The sequence below is a fragment of the Nematolebias whitei genome, chromosome 11 (assembly GCF_014905685.2).
Source record: "Nematolebias whitei isolate Nwh7 chromosome 11, NemWhi1, whole genome shotgun sequence".
NCBI classification, from domain to species: domain Eukaryota; kingdom Metazoa; phylum Chordata; class Actinopteri; order Cyprinodontiformes; family Rivulidae; genus Nematolebias; species Nematolebias whitei.
This window is the reverse complement of record NC_056508.1, coordinates 33,337,805-33,356,509: the sequence shown is the minus strand read 5'-3', so window position 1 is coordinate 33,356,509 and position 18,705 is coordinate 33,337,805.

The following is an 18,705-nucleotide window of genomic DNA, read 5'->3' as shown; positions in this document are numbered from 1 at the left end:
TATACATATGTGTGTGTGTGTGTATAAAGGTGTTTTAAACCCTTCCCACACTCTTGCAATATTGTAAACAATGTTTCTAAAATCTAAACGCTCTAAAAGAGCACAGCATGTCATGATTTCAGCTCTCTGCCTCTGGCTGCTCTCTGCCATCTGCCATCGCTCTCGGCCACGCCCACTTCTCTGCTGCAGAGCGGGGATATGACACGCTGCAGGAGGAAGCCTCTCCTGCAGCTGTGGGCTGCATCCAGGTGCAGCAGGTGAATTTAAAACAAAATTTAAATAAAAATTCCATGGCGATCATGCAGCTCATCTATCAATCATCCAGTTGTGTGTCATGTCCAATCTTACTTTGAAAAACTGCGAAGTAGCGAGTCCGTGGAAAATGAACCAGGAAGTAGCGAGGGACTACTGTATTATTAAGTAGGGTTTTTGGACCTGGACGTCTGCCTCAGATGTTTTCTCTCAGAGATCTGTGCAAGCGTCAAAATACAACTCTAGCACTTTAGACGGGTTGGAGACGTGTGTGATATATTTTAGTTGATAAAACTTAATCTATAACCAGTAGTCAATAAATCTAAAAATTATACTTCTGTCATTAAAAAAAAATTATATTGTGTGTGTGTGGATTTAATTTACTTATTTTCTCTTGCATTATATATTTATATATTAAATTATGGCTTGTAGAAAATGTAGAACAGGATAACTGGATGTTTCTGTTTGTCTCCCTGCTGTCCTTGCTCGTTGCCGTGTCGTTTCATTTTCTGACAGCCCTCATCAACAAGCAGTGTTGGAAATGTGTGTGTATCCAACAAGTGTTTGTGTGTGTCCCTACGTGCTGAACATTCTCCACTGAGAGGCCAGGGAGGTTACGATGGAACCACAGGGCCACTGCGACAACTCAAAGCCCCCCATAAACACCTCTGGTCTTTTGCTCCTCGCCTGGCTGGCAACCCTGCATCAGACGTTCGGCCCCCCTCCCACAAACCCCTGCCAGAGCACACACACGTGCGCACACACACACACACACAACAAGCAAGCTCCACCACCCCCTGCTCAGGGCCGATCGATACAACTCTTCGCCTTTCATCTGACCAGAGCTTTGGAGGAGCAGCGCTTCCTGAAGAAAACCCAATACAGAACTCCATCTCAGGGTGGCTGTGTGTGTGTGAGATGCCTGCCTTCATGTTCATGTGTTTGTCAATGAGAATGTGTGGGGGCGAACAGCAGAGAAAGAAAGTTTTTGTATGCAACGACGAAGCTGTGATAAATCAACTAAAAAGAGCAAAAATATTTAACTGATATGATTTATTGGTGCTGGTCACTGACTGAAATATTTAAACTATTTAAAATGACGTAATACAACAAAGAAGGTAAAATCTGATTTATGCAGTGAGAAAATTATATGCACTTTATTTACTTACTATATTTATCAAAGTATAAATAATTTGTTTTATACACAACTGTATGAGAAAAGTTTAGTTTTAGATACTTTAAAAGAAAGAGAAGCAATGTTTCAATCTCTTATTCATTACCTTCTAGCATTGTTGGAGAGTTGTCTTTTCTGCTCCTCCCATGTTTGTCGTCCATTGTAAAATGAAGAAACCTTTCTTCTTGTGTAGTAGAAGATGAGACTGATCCTCATCAATCAGGTGTTATGAGCTTAGAGAGGATTCTGAGGTCTCTCAGGGGATGTTCTAATGATTAAATACAACAATATACTGTTTGACAATAAAAAAAAAAAAAAACTGCTTCATAGAAAAATAATGAAGGAACCAAACTGGATTTGTTTTATGTCTCACACCATAATTTGGATTTATTCAGGAAACTGAAAGAGCCTACAAAAAATGTTAAAAAGTGTCTTAGTCAACAATAATTTATTAATGCTTATTAACGTTAAAAAAGGAGGACTTGATGGGTTGATGCTAACTGGCAAAACCCATCAAAATTTAATTGCTCATTTCCACTTTACATGAAACTATGAAGAGCACAGCTAATGAACATGAGTTAGTCATGGTTGTACGTGTGGAACTTCTGCAACAGGCAGCCCTCACAGGAAGGGCTAGAGGTCAGGGGTTCATAAAATACAAAACTGCTAACACTAGAAGAAAACTGCTAAGGATTTACAAAAGTTATAATTTATACCTAACTATAACCTTGGACTACAACCTTTTAAAATGGTATTGCAACTGCTTTGTTGATGCATTAAATCTACATGATAGCACAGCTCAAGATGTAGTCTTTTTGTTTAATGAAGACAAAGATGTTTTAAGGCTGCAGTAAATGGTCAGCTATACATGTACATTTGTATTTTTGATCACGTTGTCTCATTTACATAATGCACTGAAACTGACCAAACATACTGAGCAACCCAGGATCATAACTTTAACTGAATATAATTTGAAAAACATCTTTCGAATTTATTGTCAAGTTGTGAATTCAATTTTTATGCAAGTGCTTGTGAATGCAAACGCTCACACACCACCCACCCATCAACGGTGTTTATGTCAGGATGTTGTGAGAACAGATGTTTTGACTGTCCTCATAGTACACCATCATCTGTTTTAATTGGCACTCAAAGCCTACTGGCTAGACTCAAGAGGTACCAATTGTCTTAGCACCAACTCTAACATGCCTCACACAAACCTGCACAAAACCTTTTAGGCACAATGTCAAAGGATGAACAAGATTGGGACATCTATCCAGTGGAATCAACAAAGTTGAGCCAGATCCACAGGCTACATCTGGTGCAGTATAAACAAAAGAAAAAAAACCCTACCACCAGGAATTGGGACATTATCCCAGTGGAAATATCTGGCCTTGGATGACTCAGCCTCAGACACGGCACAAGAGAACTGGTGAGACAATTTCCAGACTATCTAAAAATAGGCCTGCTAATTCCAGGCTGATGGTAACCAAATGTCAGACTAGGAGGAAGGTGTTTGTTGATTATACCAATTTCCCCTTTAAAGACAAAAACCTCCATTCCTGCATAGTGGCTTGTAGCACCTGACAGCAGTTATAAATATGTAAAAGGTGTGCCTGTCCTCTAGTTAACACAGCATCAGGTGGTATATGGGATTTGACTTATGCTACATGTGTGCTTGAAATATATAAAATTCAGTACTTGGACAAATTCAAGAAAATCAAATTATATCAGACCACAACGTTAAATGTTAGCTTAATTAACAATTATCTGATTAAGGACCAAGTCTCTTTTGCATCAGGTGCATGTTAAGGACCCCTGAAGTTCACCACACACAGAGGAAAAGAACACAAGACATCAAATTGAAAAATCAACAACAAACAGTTGAGTAAAAGATCCAGGACTGCAGAGCGAGCCCGCTGTCATGGTGGGTAGAACCAAAGATCAAATGGGCCGACAAGAAGGTGAATAATGTGCGAGGAACAAACAGAAAGGAGAGCACTGTTATAAATCAGCCACTGGGCCTCTATGCAAAATAAAACTGAAATGAATTTGTCTGACCCACGGTGCAGGGAGCTGAATTTTCTATTGACCAAAAGAGCTCTTTTGTCTGAAAATAAAACACAAAGCTTGGCAAGTATCGGCTCCTGTCCTACTGCCGGTGTTGGAGTCCCCATGATTAAAGTTGAATTGGGGACAAAGCATGTTTCAGTTGAGTTGTTGCATTGAACTATTGAGTAACTTTTTGTGATGATGGAGTCAAAGTTTCAAGCAAAGTATTCTCTGAGTTTTCAGCAAATTTAGATGTAATAAGAAATTGTTCAAACACCTCCATTTAAAAAGGTCTCAAACTGCTTTAAAACAAAAACTGAGCAAAAGAGTTTAAGTTAGTTTTATATTATTATTTTACTCAAAGCTCCAGTCAGTTCAACTTGGGCCCTGTTTATACGACAACAATCCAATGAAAACTGATTTTTTTTTTTTCCCATTCCATTCCCATTTTTTCCTGTTCTAACGTTTTTCTCATGAGAAAACTGCCATAATAAAGGCCCAGGTGATGTCCAAACTGAAAGCAATCCGGAGAAATTAGATTTATAGGTTTATAAGAGTCAGAAGCACAATACTCTGGTATCTGCCATTGTCGATAGTTTCTTCTTCTGTGGATTGTAGGAAGCCATATGTTTTGCGTCACACTGCGCATGAGCCAGGGATTCCCTGACAGAAAAGATCCATTTTTTCTGTTTACACGACAACGGACACTGGGACGTTTTTGAACCATTGCACTCTGGAACCCGTTCCCAAATTATGCTGTTGTCAGAGAAAACATTCGCTATTTTTGTGTAAATGAACAATACAAACACAACAAACTTATCCATTTTCACCAGAAATAGTTTTCGTGTGAACAGGGCCTTAGTTCATGCTCAATAATCCAGGTAAAAAAATCCAACAAAGTTAAGTCAGGTCTTCTGGACAGTTTCTTTGTGTTGAAACGTTTCATCTTTCATCCAAAGAACTTCATCAGTCCGAGGAGCCACAACAATTCGAGTCCCACAAGCAGCACACTCACATAGTGGGCCAACCAGTTTGATGGTGATACGATGGTTTCTGGAGTTCGCCCTCTCCACTATTAACTCCTCTGAGTGTTGTTCCTACATCCCCAGTTTATCAAACTATGCATAGCTCTGTGTGAGTGGAAACGTTTAAAAAACACAATAATTTCTACGAAGTTCTACATCTCGCCAATTCTTTGTTTGTGATGTAATCTGTGCTGTCCTCAATATAAATGTGTGCTGATTTGCTTCTTAAGTGGTTCATTTTTACTGGTGAAACAATTTATCAAATTACGCAATAACAAAAATGCATTTAAATGCATTAAATGACAAATAGCATTAAACTCTAAATTAATAACTTGCACAAAACTAAAACCAACGCAGCTTTGGACAAGAATAATGTGTTTATCACATTGCAGAGCATTCTTCTCTCAGAGATTTGGCCACCATGTTGTAAGCAGTACCCCCAAGAGACAACCCAACCTGGTTACAGGAAAACATACTCCGTCGTACAAACAGAACAATAAGATATTTAACAATAAATCCTCATCAAGATACACTTAAAGGAATAATTCTGTTTACATGAAGTGTGACGTCCATATCGTATCTTTCCTTCAGTAGTTTGTGGTTAGAAATTAACTTTTTTAGGGGGGTGGAGAGGAGGCGTCACAGCTAACAGCCTTTTAGTGCTGAATCTTTTTTGCCATTTAAATCAACTTCAACATTCAAAAAATTGATAGTAATTAAAGTCAAAGATACAGTAATCTTTCTGCAGTCCACCATGTTATAAAATAAATATTGAACATCATCGGAGTAAATATCTTATGTGAAATTGATAGTTTCTTTTGTTAGTTTAACTTGTTTTAGATTGAGAAAACAACAAGTAGCCCATATTTCTCAATAACAGATGGCGGGCGGCGATTTCACCTCCTACTCAAGTGTATGATGCTGCCAACATTGACTGACGAAATTTAATTAATTTTTTTTCTGAGGAGTCGGTCAATGCGCCGGCGCATCATAATCACATGACCCATTTCAGTCGCTCTAGCAGGAAAGACATAACCTCTCAGAGACTCCTATTTAATTTGTCAGAAATAAAGTTCAAGCTACACACCAGTTTTTAAATTGTGTTGATAGGCCAAGGAAAACCAGAGTTATGATAAATCATCCACGCCATCTTTTTCTGTAAATCGTCGTCATATCTGAAGTAAGTTAGAGCGAGAGGCTGTGGCAAAGATGGGCAGTCTGCTGGACAAAACACCCCATCCCCCTCCACTATTAGCCCCCAACCCTGCCAAACAGATAAACAACCTCCCCTCTTCTTTCTTACAGAAGTCCAAAGTTATTTTTCAAGAACCAAAAATCTACAGGATGAAAAACACACAGAAGTTGAATGGAGTTTGGTGCTATAAAGACAGAGAGAGCGGGAGTGAAATGAGATTTGTAAAAATGTGTGATATTTATGGCAGCACGGTGGTGCAGTTGGTAGAGCTGCTGCCTCTCAGCAAGCAGGTTACCCTGGTTCAAATCCCGATCCAGGAGCCTTTCTGGGTGGAGTTTGCATGTACTCTCTCTACATGCATTGGTTTTCTCCGGGTACTCCGGTTTCCTCACAGACCACAAACATGTATGTTAGGCTGATTGGTGACTCTAAATTGTCCCTAGATGTGAGTGAGTGAGAGAGTGAACGATTGTTTGTCTCTATGTGTCCCTGTGATGGACTTGCGACCCGTCCAGGGTGTATCCCGCCCCTCGCACAGTGATGGATGAACATGGGCACCAGTGACCCCCCCGCGATCCAAAAAGGAAGAAACAGGTAAAAGATAATGGATGGATGGATTCTGTTTTATTTTTGTTATTTTATGTTTATTATGTTGCGAAGTAAAAAAACAACAATAACAAAAACAACAACAACAACCTTGAAATTAACACATGCGAAGTTGTGCTGAACAAAATCACACCAAACATGGCATGTTAAACAATTTTTAGGGTGATATGAATGCAAAATCAAAAAAAGCCCAAAAAGATTTTAGAAGATTAAGTGACTAGTACTAAAAAGCTGTTTCACATGCATGCAGGCTGCAGAATCAAATGTTTCACAGTTGACAGTGGCTGATTACCATCAGTTTATCCGAAGGCAGAAAGTAATTAGCAGGTGGCACCATGCACCTGAAACTTACTCCTACAGTGGTACTTGAAAGTTTGTGAACCCTTTAGAAGTTTATATATTTCTGCATAAATGACCTAAAACATCAGATTTCCACACAAGTAAGTAGATAAAGAGAACCCAGTTAAACAAATGAGACAAAAATATTATACTTGTTCATGTATTTATTGAGGAAAATTATCCAATAGTATATATTTGTGAGTGGCAAAAGTATGTGAACCTCTGAGAAGGTGCTATTTAAGAGACTGAGCTGAATACAGCACCTCAGACTGAGGAAGTCTTTTGGATGAGAGACGAAACGTTTCTACATTTTTTTGTTGTTTTGCTTTGTTTTGTTTTTTTGAATGTCCAGAGGACCAGATTTAACTTTTTAAGATATGTGAACCTTTGCTTTCAGTATTTGGTGTAACTGTTGATCAGTCCTGCACACCGGCTTGGAGGAATTTTAGCCCACCCCTCCGTACAGAACAGCTTCAACTCTGCGATGTTGGTGGTTTCCTCACATTAACTGCTGCTTCAAGTCCTTTCACAACATCTGGATTGGATTAAAGTCAGGACTTTGACTTGGCCATTATAAAACATGAACTTTATTCTTCTTAAACCATTCTTTGGTAGAATGACTTGTGTGTTCAGAGTCATTGTGTTACCGCATGACCCACCATCTCTTGAGATTCAGATCATGGACACATGTCATGACATTTTCCTTTAGAATTCTCTGATATAATTCACAATTCATTGTTAAATCAATGATGGCAAGCCGTTCTGGTCCAGAAGCAGCAAAACAGTCCCAAACCATGATACTACCACCACCATCTTTCACAGATGGGATAAGGTTCTTATCCAGGAATGCAGTTTTCCTTTCTCCAAACATAACACTTTTCATTTAAACCAAACAGTTCTAGTTTGGTCTCATCCATCCACAAAACATTCTTCCAGCAGTCTTCGGGTTTGTCCACGTGATCTTTAACAAACTGCAGACTAGCATCAATGTTCATTTTGGAGAGCAGTGGCTTCCTTCTTGCAACCCTGCCATGCACACCATTGTTATTCAGTGTTCTCCTGATGGTGGACTCATGAACATTAACATTTGCCAATGTGAGAGAGGCCTTCAGGTGTTAGAAGTTACCCTGGGGTCCTTTGTGGCCTTGCCGACTATTCCACGCCTTGCTCTTGGAGTGATCTTTGTTGGTCGACCACTCCTGGGGAGGGTAACAATGGTCTTGAATTTCCTCTGTTTGTACACAATCTGTCTGACTGTGGATTGGTGGAGTCCAAACTCTTTAGAGATGTTTGTAACCTTTTCCAGCCTGATGAGCATCAACAAATCTTTTTCTGAGCTCCTCAGAAATCTTCTTCGTTCGTGCCATGATTCACTTCTACAATCATGTTGTGAAGGGCAGACTTTCATAGATCCTTGTTCTTTAAATCAAACAGGGTGTCCACTCACACCTGATCATCATCCCATTGATTGAAAACACCTGAATCTAATTTCACCTTCAAATTAACTGCTAATCCTAGAGGTTCACACTTTCGCCACTTACAAATATGTAATATTGGAACATTTTCCTCAATAAATAAATGACCAAGTATAATATTTTTGTCTCATTTGATTAACTGGGTTTTCTTTATCTACTTTTAGGACATATATGAAACTCTAATGTTTTAGGTCATATTTATGCAGAAATACAGAAAATTCTAAAGATTTCATAAACTTTCAAGTACCACTATATATCTGGTTCAGAACAAGCAAAACACAGTTTAGAAAGTAGGAAATATATCATGGGCAGAGTAAAAAAAAAATAATAAAAATGTCCAAAGACCGGGAGACATGAGTAAGTTTGATAAAAACAAGGTCTCATTTTCAACTACAGATTCTGAAGGGTCTGGTGGTTTGGGGATTCGTCACAAAACTGTGGACTAGAATTTAAAAAAATGAATAAATAAATACTCGAAAAATCTTTTGGGCCATACTAATCGGGGTAAATGCCTTTTTATTTTTCATACATTGCAGTAAAATAAATATTTTGTCATTAATTACAAAAAAAAAGTGGCCTTTTTATCAACAAAAGATGGTTCTAAAAGATTGACTTGTGTTTTTGTATTTTTCCCCAAAGGGACTTAAACAGTCATAAAGGTAATTGACATTACATGGGTTAAAACTATCTTATTCGATTGTACACAATATAAAGCTTTTGATGTGGATCGCATTTCATATCTGTAGTTACAGCAAAGGTAAGTTTGTGAGCTGCATGCATTCAGGTGGGACATTTTGCTACATGTACTACTGGAAGGAATAAAGATAAATTAATTGTAAAATAATTCATGGCGGCACGGTAGCGCAGTTGGTAGAGCTGTTGCCTCTCAGCGAAAAGGTCGCCAGATTGAATCCCAGCAAGGAACCTTTCTGTGGAGTTTACGTGTTCTTTCCGTGCATGCGTGGGTTTTCTCCGGGTACTCCGGTTTCCTCCCACAGACCAAAAACATGCATGTTAGGCTGACTGGTAACTCTAAATTGTCCCTAGGTGTGAGTGAGAGAGTGAATGATTGTTTGTCTCGTTTGTCTCTATGTGTCCCTGTGATGGACTGGAGACCTGTCCAGGGGCCTTTCGCACAGTGACTGCTAGATATGGGCACCAGTGGCCCCCACGACCAGAAAAGGAAGAAGCAGGTAAAAATGATGGGTGGAGGGATGGATCTATTTCCATGCCTGTGATGCTGGTAAGATATTTTTACCAGTGATCAGTGTTTAAACAGTCTGTGTTCACCAACATAAAATGTTGCATCTACTGTATGATGCAACATATACGTAGATGCAAGTGTTGCATCTATGTGCAATTTCAAAGTTGGAAAATTACTCCAGCCTCCTACTCTGAGTTACTGAGAAATGCTGCTAGTCCTCTTCTAATTAGCAGTTAGTTTGACTTCTTCATAAAAGATTCCTCCTTGATTCTCCAATCTGAGATTGCTCTGACCGCTGTCAACTACAGGTAAGACACTGACTGCTCATAAGTTCCTCACACACCTTCATTTGAAAAAATGTAAACGTGTTTTTAAATTAATCTTTATCAATGCAGGTTACTCTTTTGTATTTTTGGTAAAATAAATAAATAAAAATGAGCAGAACATGGGTGTCAGTACCACACCTGGAATGTTGAAGATAATACATGTGCCAACATAAACTACACATCAAACAGCCATGTATTTCACTGCTCTTTGAACCCTGTGGGTAGAAGAAACAATAGAAACGAGGCTTCGTCTTTCAATTGTCTGAGACAGTGGTGGCTGCTCAGCGGCCTTCGCCCTAACTATTGGGGTTGTGTTTGCTAAATGAGCCAGAGCAACACTCCCGAGCTGATACAACCAGGGGCTTTTCTCTGCCTGCACACGCTCTACCGCCTTCCCCCCCCCCATCCTTCCCCTCCGTCAGAAATCTATATTTCATAAGTGAGTTGTGGAGCTCCAGTGCCCAATTATCAGCAGATAAGGCACAGGAAGCCCTGGAGCGCCGGCACGGCTATTTAGACGGGGAGGGGGGGAAGGAGCTGGAGAACGAAAGGCAGGCAGGCAGGGACCCAACCCCCCAGGGGCAGTTCGCCCTCACTACGTTATTTTTTTCCTCCCTTCTTTTTTTCTTTTCTTTCCCTCACTGACAGCTTCCTCCTCCCCTCACCTTTGCAGGAGGCTTCAATTAATGCCGGTGGCGGCCAGCACCAGTAGCCCTGCTCAGCCCGGGAGCTGGAGCCTCCATCAGCAAACGGCAACACGCAAGGATGAGTCCAACTAGCAAACTGATGTCAAGGCAAGTTGTATTTATCTATACAAACGAGCTCACGTGAGCACGCATACAACCCAACCTGCGTCTCAAACAAAAGCACAACAGAATCATCTGGACAGTTAGTTTAACATTTTCGTTCTAAAACCCCATAATGCTACTTTAAAACCAGTTTGGATTACCGGTAAGATGTTCTAATTCAAATTATCAACACAAGCCGATTTTGTATTTTTTTTCGTGGCTATTTTAGCCACTTCCTTAGACCAACACTTTTAAGTTGGGACTTTTTGCAGCCTCAGACCTTTATTAGTCATGGGGTGAAACTCAGTGTGCCTCTCACGTTTTCAGACCCCAACAAAAAACGAACGCCAACTGCCAACGCTGAGCAAGGTCGGCCAGGGGTCAGGCACAGCTCACGGATACGAGACGGATATCGATTCGCTGGGACAGGCCATACACACACACACACACACACACACTATTTCCCCTCCTCTGTTTCTTTCTCACTCTACAGTCACAGGGCAGGCATCAGCCAATAGATCAGCCAGGGGCAGGAAGCGCACAGGGTCAGAGGGGACAGCATTTGTGTGTGCGTGCGTGCCTGTGATGATAAGACTAACAGCCTGCTGAAAGCAGCTCTTACCCTGAGCTATGTAGGACCTTCAGGGTGTGACAGTGCACCTTCAAGAAAACAGCTCTGACAAACCAGTGATGAAGTATTTATTTTACTGCCCCTCGTGAACTCGCGTCTAAACACATGTGTTCCTGTTTAGGTAATTGTCTCTTGTTGCAGTGACACACCTTGACGTCTGTCATTGGAAGATGATATCAGGGAACACTTGTCACCGCAGGACGATCCGCGTGCCGCTGTCGCCTAGTGGACCAGATTAGGCGAGTCACCAATGGCAAACTGGTTGGGGGAAGGCCGAGGCAAGCTTTTAACAGATCTGGGTAGACTGGAGGCTCAGCTGGACTCATGCAGCTCCAGCAATGCATGCATCATCATGTATGTGCACGTGCTGTGTTTGACTGCCCTGCATGAGTGAATACGTGTTTGTGTGTGTGTCGGCATGCATAAATGCATGTGCGTACTGTATACGTGAGAGTAAGTCGAAGGGGAGCAACGAAGTGGAGGATGGTAGGCGATGCTCCCAGGCAGAGAAAAGAGGCCAACTTCATCTCCCACTAAGAGGAAGGAGGCCAATATAACAAGAAACTGTACACTACGCTGTGTTGCCTCAGTAAAGTTGCGTGAGATCTACTTTGATTCAAGTGTGCCCATTTTTTTCAATTCTTGCCAAAAAGATTCACAGAAAAAGAAACAAGCAATTGGCCAAAGACAAAAAAATACGTATGAATACAGACAGAAAGGCAGTCGGGGGACGTGAACTTCCCCCGCTGATGTTCTTGTTCCACAATGAGAATCCCCCGGTCGGTAGCCTCAGACATCTGGTTCCAGTTAACTCTCAGTGCTTTGACGCGTTTCCTGTGCTGCTGCTTCACGCAGCCACGGCCACGACACAGCCCTCACAAGGCTATGACAGCCTAGCGCTCTGGAAATGATTTATTATAACTCATACACACCCAAATAGACAATCATTCATCTGCTGTATATTCTAACAGACCAGAAGAGACCGACACTGTATATATTCACAGTCAAACACTGTAATGTAGTCAAGTGCTGCTAAAATTGATCCTCTGGATAATATAGAATAAAAAATAAAGATAATGACACCATGCCATTAACTCCATTTATTGATTTGTCTTTTCACAGTTATAACAGTTTATTTTTTTAGAATTTGAATAGCAGCCATTTACCACTGGATTCATACCAATGAATTGCTAAATTATATTGATTTTCATTGTGAGTAAAACAAAAACTTTATGAAAGATGGAGACAATAACTGAAAATAAAAATATATTTGGCTTCTGTATTTATTTTTTTTTACCAGTGGGTTAGAGTAATGTAAATAAATAACCCTACTAATGTCAGCTGCTGTTGACATCTGGTACTGAGCCACACCAAGGCAATTTCCTGCTAGTTGCAATGATATGGCAATAAAGCAGAGCAGCTTGAGTTTGATCGATTGTGATGTGAAAACTCTGAGACAGAGATTGTGTTTTGAGTTGTCAGATTTTGGAACCAACAGTGTGACATGTCATGTCGCTTACACTGTGGAAGACTAATGTTTCATTAAAACTGCCCACTAAATTGACCACAGCACCTTTAAGTGAGGTGATTCCCTGTGTGGGAGAGTGGAAAAGGGTGACCCCAGAATGAAGAAATACATATCAGAGGTACCAAAAAAAGAAAAGCGCCCACACAGACCTGCTACTCTACAGTGGAACATTGTAACCAGGTCTGGCAATAACGGGGTTTACAGGTAGTGAAAGTGAGAATGAGGGGGTGAAAAGAAACAAAAGTGCAATGAAGAGGAGATAAAGAGACAGGAAGGAGCTTCTCAAAGGCTTTCCTGCGTTGGAGGGACTCCCTGCACCACTCAAATTCTCTGTAAACACTTTTCTCTGAAATGATAGTGTCACTGGAAATTTGCTGACGTCCTTTTACCACAACAAAGATTATAGCAGTCCCTATCTAAATTTGCCAGAAACATCCTTTAGATACACACTAAATATATTCATATTTAAACCAGGGATGAATTTTAAAAAGGAAGAAAAAAAATTACATAATTACTGTTCCAATTAAATTAAATTTCGCTAAGACCATTTTTTCTTGAACAAAACAAATACTCCACTTTAATTGATTTCAATCGAGGGTGAGTGCGAGCAAAACTAGGCCAAATGAAAGTTTAAGGAGTCAGTATTGATCTGTGTGGAGGTTAGAGGTAGGTCAACCCTATCAGAGAATCAACAAACAGCCGCCAGCAACCTCCTCAGCTAAGCCAATCACCTTCTGACCTGGCCCACCGTTACCATGGAAAATGACCCTGAACCACAACACCATACTCAGCTTCTTTCTGAGTGAAACGACAAATTGGAGCTCCGCAACAAAGGTAAAAGTACTACTGGTATAAACCCTTCACATACAGCTTTTACCCATTTGACCCCATATAGTTTGCCAAATATTCAATGTATGTGCAGTTATGTAGATGTGCTTTGTGATAGAGCTTTTACACTCTAATGCACCTACACTGAGACATGTAAAAATATGAGTGAATAGTGTTACGGATTCACAAACTTTGTATCAAGATTGGATGAGAGCTCAAAATGGATTTCAATCACTGTTCAATTTTTTTTTGCATTATTTGATTCATAATAATTCTTGTAATTCTTGTGACACTAATTGCAAATATATAACCTAAATCTGACTTACTTCTTCCTCTATTTTTTTTTTGCATTTTGGAATAAAAAATATCAGATTCTTCTTTTTTTTTTTACCCACAGCTTCCAATTTACCCTCTACATTCTTCATTCCACCTTCCTCCTTCTACTCCTCCCTCCCTCTGAGGCAGGCAGGCAGTGGTGGTAACCAAGCCTCTGGCAGTGTGTTCCTATCCTGCAGGAGCCCTCAGGTTTCAACCTGTCAATATCCCAGGAAGCATCTTGGCTCTGCTGTAGCTCAGTTAACCTCCTCACCCACTGCAACCACACGAAGGCCTCCTGTTCCCACTGCCAGCCCAAAGTACGTCACCCCCCTCACCCCTCTTTCCCTTCTCCTAAAATTTGCTCTAAACCACCCACAGTGCTGTTACATCTGTAAAGGGCAGCAGTCTGGCAGGAGCAGCAAGAAATATGGCAGCTGACGACAGTTATCTCCTCCCTGTTGTCTCAGATGTTTTGGATAACGGTCACATTGGAAGTTTATGATGGTACAGAGGGAGGAGATAAGCCCCCAAAGGAGGGAAAAGATCAGTGGCTCAATGACATACGTTTTTTCATCTCATCATCAGTATCAATTTCAGGGAATGGAAGGATGATAGCAAAAAAAAAGACAATGTATTAACACATAAGGGATTTCAACATGATATGTTGGGAGACAAAGTCAAGAGGTGGTCTTTGTATTGGTGTGTGTTTGTAATCACCACATGCACATAAACTCAGTCCCAAGTGTTGTAACGAGCGTGTGGTAGCATGTCACCCATCCCATCTCAAAACACACACATACACGCACACACGCATGCACATACATATACACACTTCTGCGCCTTACTGCGAGGCACCATGGCTGTCTGCTAGGATCTCAGGTTACGGTGAACCAGACTTTATGGAAGCTTCTCTTCCACACCCTCTCACCCCCTCCCGCAGGCTCCGGAGGAGGTATCAAGTTGCCGGTTCAGCGCCAACCTGGCTTGGCGCTGGCGGCAGCTTATGATCTTGGGTGCCGGTGTGTATTTTATCTCCCACTCTTTGTATCGGCACACAGTGCTAATGTCTCTGCAGGTATGTAGGTGTGATTTGTAATATAGACCTTTCATACTCAAGCACACTTGTACACACAAAAATCGATCTCTACCTCAGCTTCAAACTATTAGGCATATTGTGTTAGTATCCAAAATGTATTTAAACTACAAATAATTTTAAACCTCAATCACAAACATGATTTAATATGTATATTTTGGTTTTACATTTATTCCTCAAATACTTTTTGTACCTCAAAAGTACAGATACAGCTTGAGTTAACATAAAAACTCATTTTCAAGTACAGTAATTAAACTTTTTTTTTCTACTGTTTTAAATGTTTTGTTTAAAAGCTGTTCCTTGATAGTAAAATAGCCAAAAATGAGGTGCGATTTTAGTATTTTACACAAGCTTGAGTGTTGTTGTAACCTGTTCTAAGTCTTAAAACCACATGGTAACGTTTATCTGTATAAGGTTTAGAAATTAAATTCATTGTAGGGAATTTTAACTATGCTACCCCAGTGCACCTAGTCATCGTAAACAGTCCATTCTTACAGTTTGAGACCTTAATGTGAAACCGTTCAATATAACAGTACACACACACACACACACACACATATATATATATATTATATAATATATATATATATATATATATATATATATATATATATATATATATAGTACATTAAGATTGATTTTACTTATTCTGTAATGATAATGGGCAATTATCACCATTTACTTTTTAAGAATTACATTTGATACTGTTATCCTAGTGAAAAATTATCCCAACACTGCAACTTTTACTGCAATGAAAATGTGCTGAAGTGATGTATCTCTACGTCACATATACCATCCAATGCAGGATTCAGGGAAAGAGATGATATGATTGTGAGCGGGCATTGGTGACATGCTACCATTACCATATAGAGGCTGTGGTGATTCATGTTACGGTAAGTTTATAATCAAGTCAGTCACAAGTTACTAACTTCTGACTATTAATCAGTGACAGTAGAACTGTTGTGATGATATAGTATGGAATAAATGTAAACAAAACTTGAATTTATTTGGTCCAAGGGTTCAAATTGTCATGTAAAAGACATACAGTTCTTCACAAAGAAAGAAAAATGTGTCATTGCAACTATGAAACTAAACTCCTTCCTAAACTAATAATGATGCCCATCTCTGACAAGCTCACTGTTGGAAGTAGGTGCGGGGAAGCAGGACCCTCAGGTCAGCAAGGAGCAGCTCCTCCATAGGCAAAGACTTTGTGAGGGTTCTACCACTAGCTTGCTTGCTAGCCCAGCATGGAACAGCACTCATGAATTATACATAAAGACATCTGCCACCTCTGAATTATAGATCTGTGGAGGCTCTAGCATATGGGAACAGCCTAGCAAGTGCTAATGGCTAACTCACTGCGACAAAGTATGGGTTAGAGATGCATGAATGATAGGTAAGTCATAAATCTGTCCTTTTGAGTGCGAGGTGGATGTAAATGTGATTATTAACATATTTTGACCTGTGTATACACCTAATAGTTGCCCAGTACTGATAAGGAGGTTTTTTTTTAAAACAACCAACAATAATTAAAATTAGCAGACCATCTTGTTTGTGTCTAATTGAACCAGCCAGTTAATAATTACTTGATAGGGATGGAGCTTTATGACTAAGATGAATTTCCAATAAAGGAAAGTAATTAGAGAATTTCTTAAGTGTCATGCTTCAGCACACTTTTGTGCTTTCTTTCCAAGACAAACTCAGTGAATTTTAAAAGGCAAGCTATCATCCTAACAAGTGATGGCTTGCGTCGTTGAGTCTTTTATGTAGGCTTTCTCTTGTTAAAGTGCAGCCTGCTTGAATATTCTATGCACTGATCATGGGGCCCGGTCTTTAAAGAAACTGGGAAAAGAAGGGGGTTGGAGGAATAGGCCTGTATTTCCTTCTGGACCAGTCGAGCAGGAGGTCTGGTCTACCCGGGACCACTTCGATCTCTGCTTCTCTCTCCAGGATTATCCTCTTATCAGCGCTGCAAAAGCCAGGCTGAGAAGCGCCAGTAATTAGCCTATCTTTAATTAACGAGCACTTCGCTTCAAAACCACCCACGGCCCATGTAGGCTCCCACTTGGAAGGCAGTCAGCACGTCGTAAGGATGAGCAGACCTAATCTTGTTTTTGTCTGGGTAAGAGAGCGAGAACGTGTTGAAAAAGGGCAAAGTTCATGTTTAAGCAGTTGGGGAGTTGCACCATGCAGAACATCCCTCATGCATTCTTGCTCACAAATAAGCTTTTCTACCCTTCAAGTTTCAAAGGGAATCCTACCACCCACAAGTGCTCCACTTTGTCATGCACATGTTTGTGTGTTCATTTGAGTCTGTATACTGCTCTGAAATCATGCTGCCTCTTCACTGTCATTAACAGACTTAAATTTACAGGTTTATTTAAGCCTCCTCCAGCTCTACAGTGGAAACTTGTGTGGGAGAGCATAAATAGCAGAAGTCACTTCAGTGAGGCTCACTCAAATTTAGAAGATTAACAGCTTGTCTGCTGTTTACCCTTCCACTTTTAGGGAAATGAACTTTTATTTGGTATTCACATAATAATGGTAAATCATGTGAACTTCTGAGTCTTTTGTTTGACTCAACATAATGGTGGCGTATCAGAGAAGACCGAGCTATCTAAGGGGAAGTGTGAGCTAGATGACAAATCAAGATGAAAAGGAAAAACCTGGAAAGAAAATGTCAGCGGTGCCGAGCTTGACCTGATCCTGGGACTGTCAGCAGGAGAGGCGGCAGGGGCCCCAGCATGCATACATTAGCGGTGCTTAGGCGCACTAATTGCTTCTCACTTAGACAAATCTCCTGCAAATCACGGCTGTGCCGCCAGCACTACCCGGGCCCCCCGGGAAGCAGAGACGGCAGGCAGGCGGACAGAGCGAGAGACAGGATGAGGTGGAGGAGGAGGAAGAACAGGAGGGTGGCAAGTGGAGCGTGTGTACCAGAGGCGCTTTGGAGAAGGATGGAGAAGGGAGGAATCAGAGAGGGGGGGCGGGGGGGGGTGTTTCCCAAGAGAACAGACAGAAACGAGGAGAGAGAGAAAAGCAGCACTTCAAGAGTGGCTCTCTTTCTGCTCATCCATAGTCCAGGCTGAGAACGCCCCCCTCCCAACCTCTAACACCCCTACGCTCAGAAGGCCCACCGCCGCTCTGCTCCTCCACCGCTCCATCCCCCCTTCTACAAGCTCTCAGATCTCTGCTCTGCCCCCTCGCCAGCCCCTCCTTTCTCTCTCACACTCTTCCTCTACCATCGCTCCACAGAAAAGTGAAGGAAAGATGAAACTCTACAAAGAAGGGAAAAAAAATCAATAACACAGATGGATAGCTGGATAACAGGGTCCGGCATGCTTCGGCAGTGAGGCAATCCAGAGGGTGCCCACACAACTTCCACACAGGCGAGGAGAGATGGGAAGGAGGTGGTGATTAGCCTCAGGAAGTCAACATCACCCGCAACACACAAGTACACACTTGTTCACACACAAGTACGCACCACAGTATAAGGACGCACGCATTCATGGTACTGACACAAAAAGTGGCAAATGTACACAAGGTTTTACACAATAATAAATTTTTTTAAAATCTAAATTCACAAAGTTCTCAGTTCACAATCTTCAAAAGACTGGGGAGATTCAACAAAACAGCAATGGATACAATGTGATCAAAGATCAAAAATCATATTCAATTTTAATGCAACATTAAAGGGAGGCAAAAAAAAAAAAGTCATGATTTCTAATAATAGACCCTTTTCACATGACATCAGACAACTTCCGTTCTGACTCGACGCAGTGGATCAGTACTTCCGGGTCTATTCTCCATCAGGAGACCTGTCTGGAAACTTCACGGAATGTCATTCATTCAACCTTTATTTATAGAGGTTAAA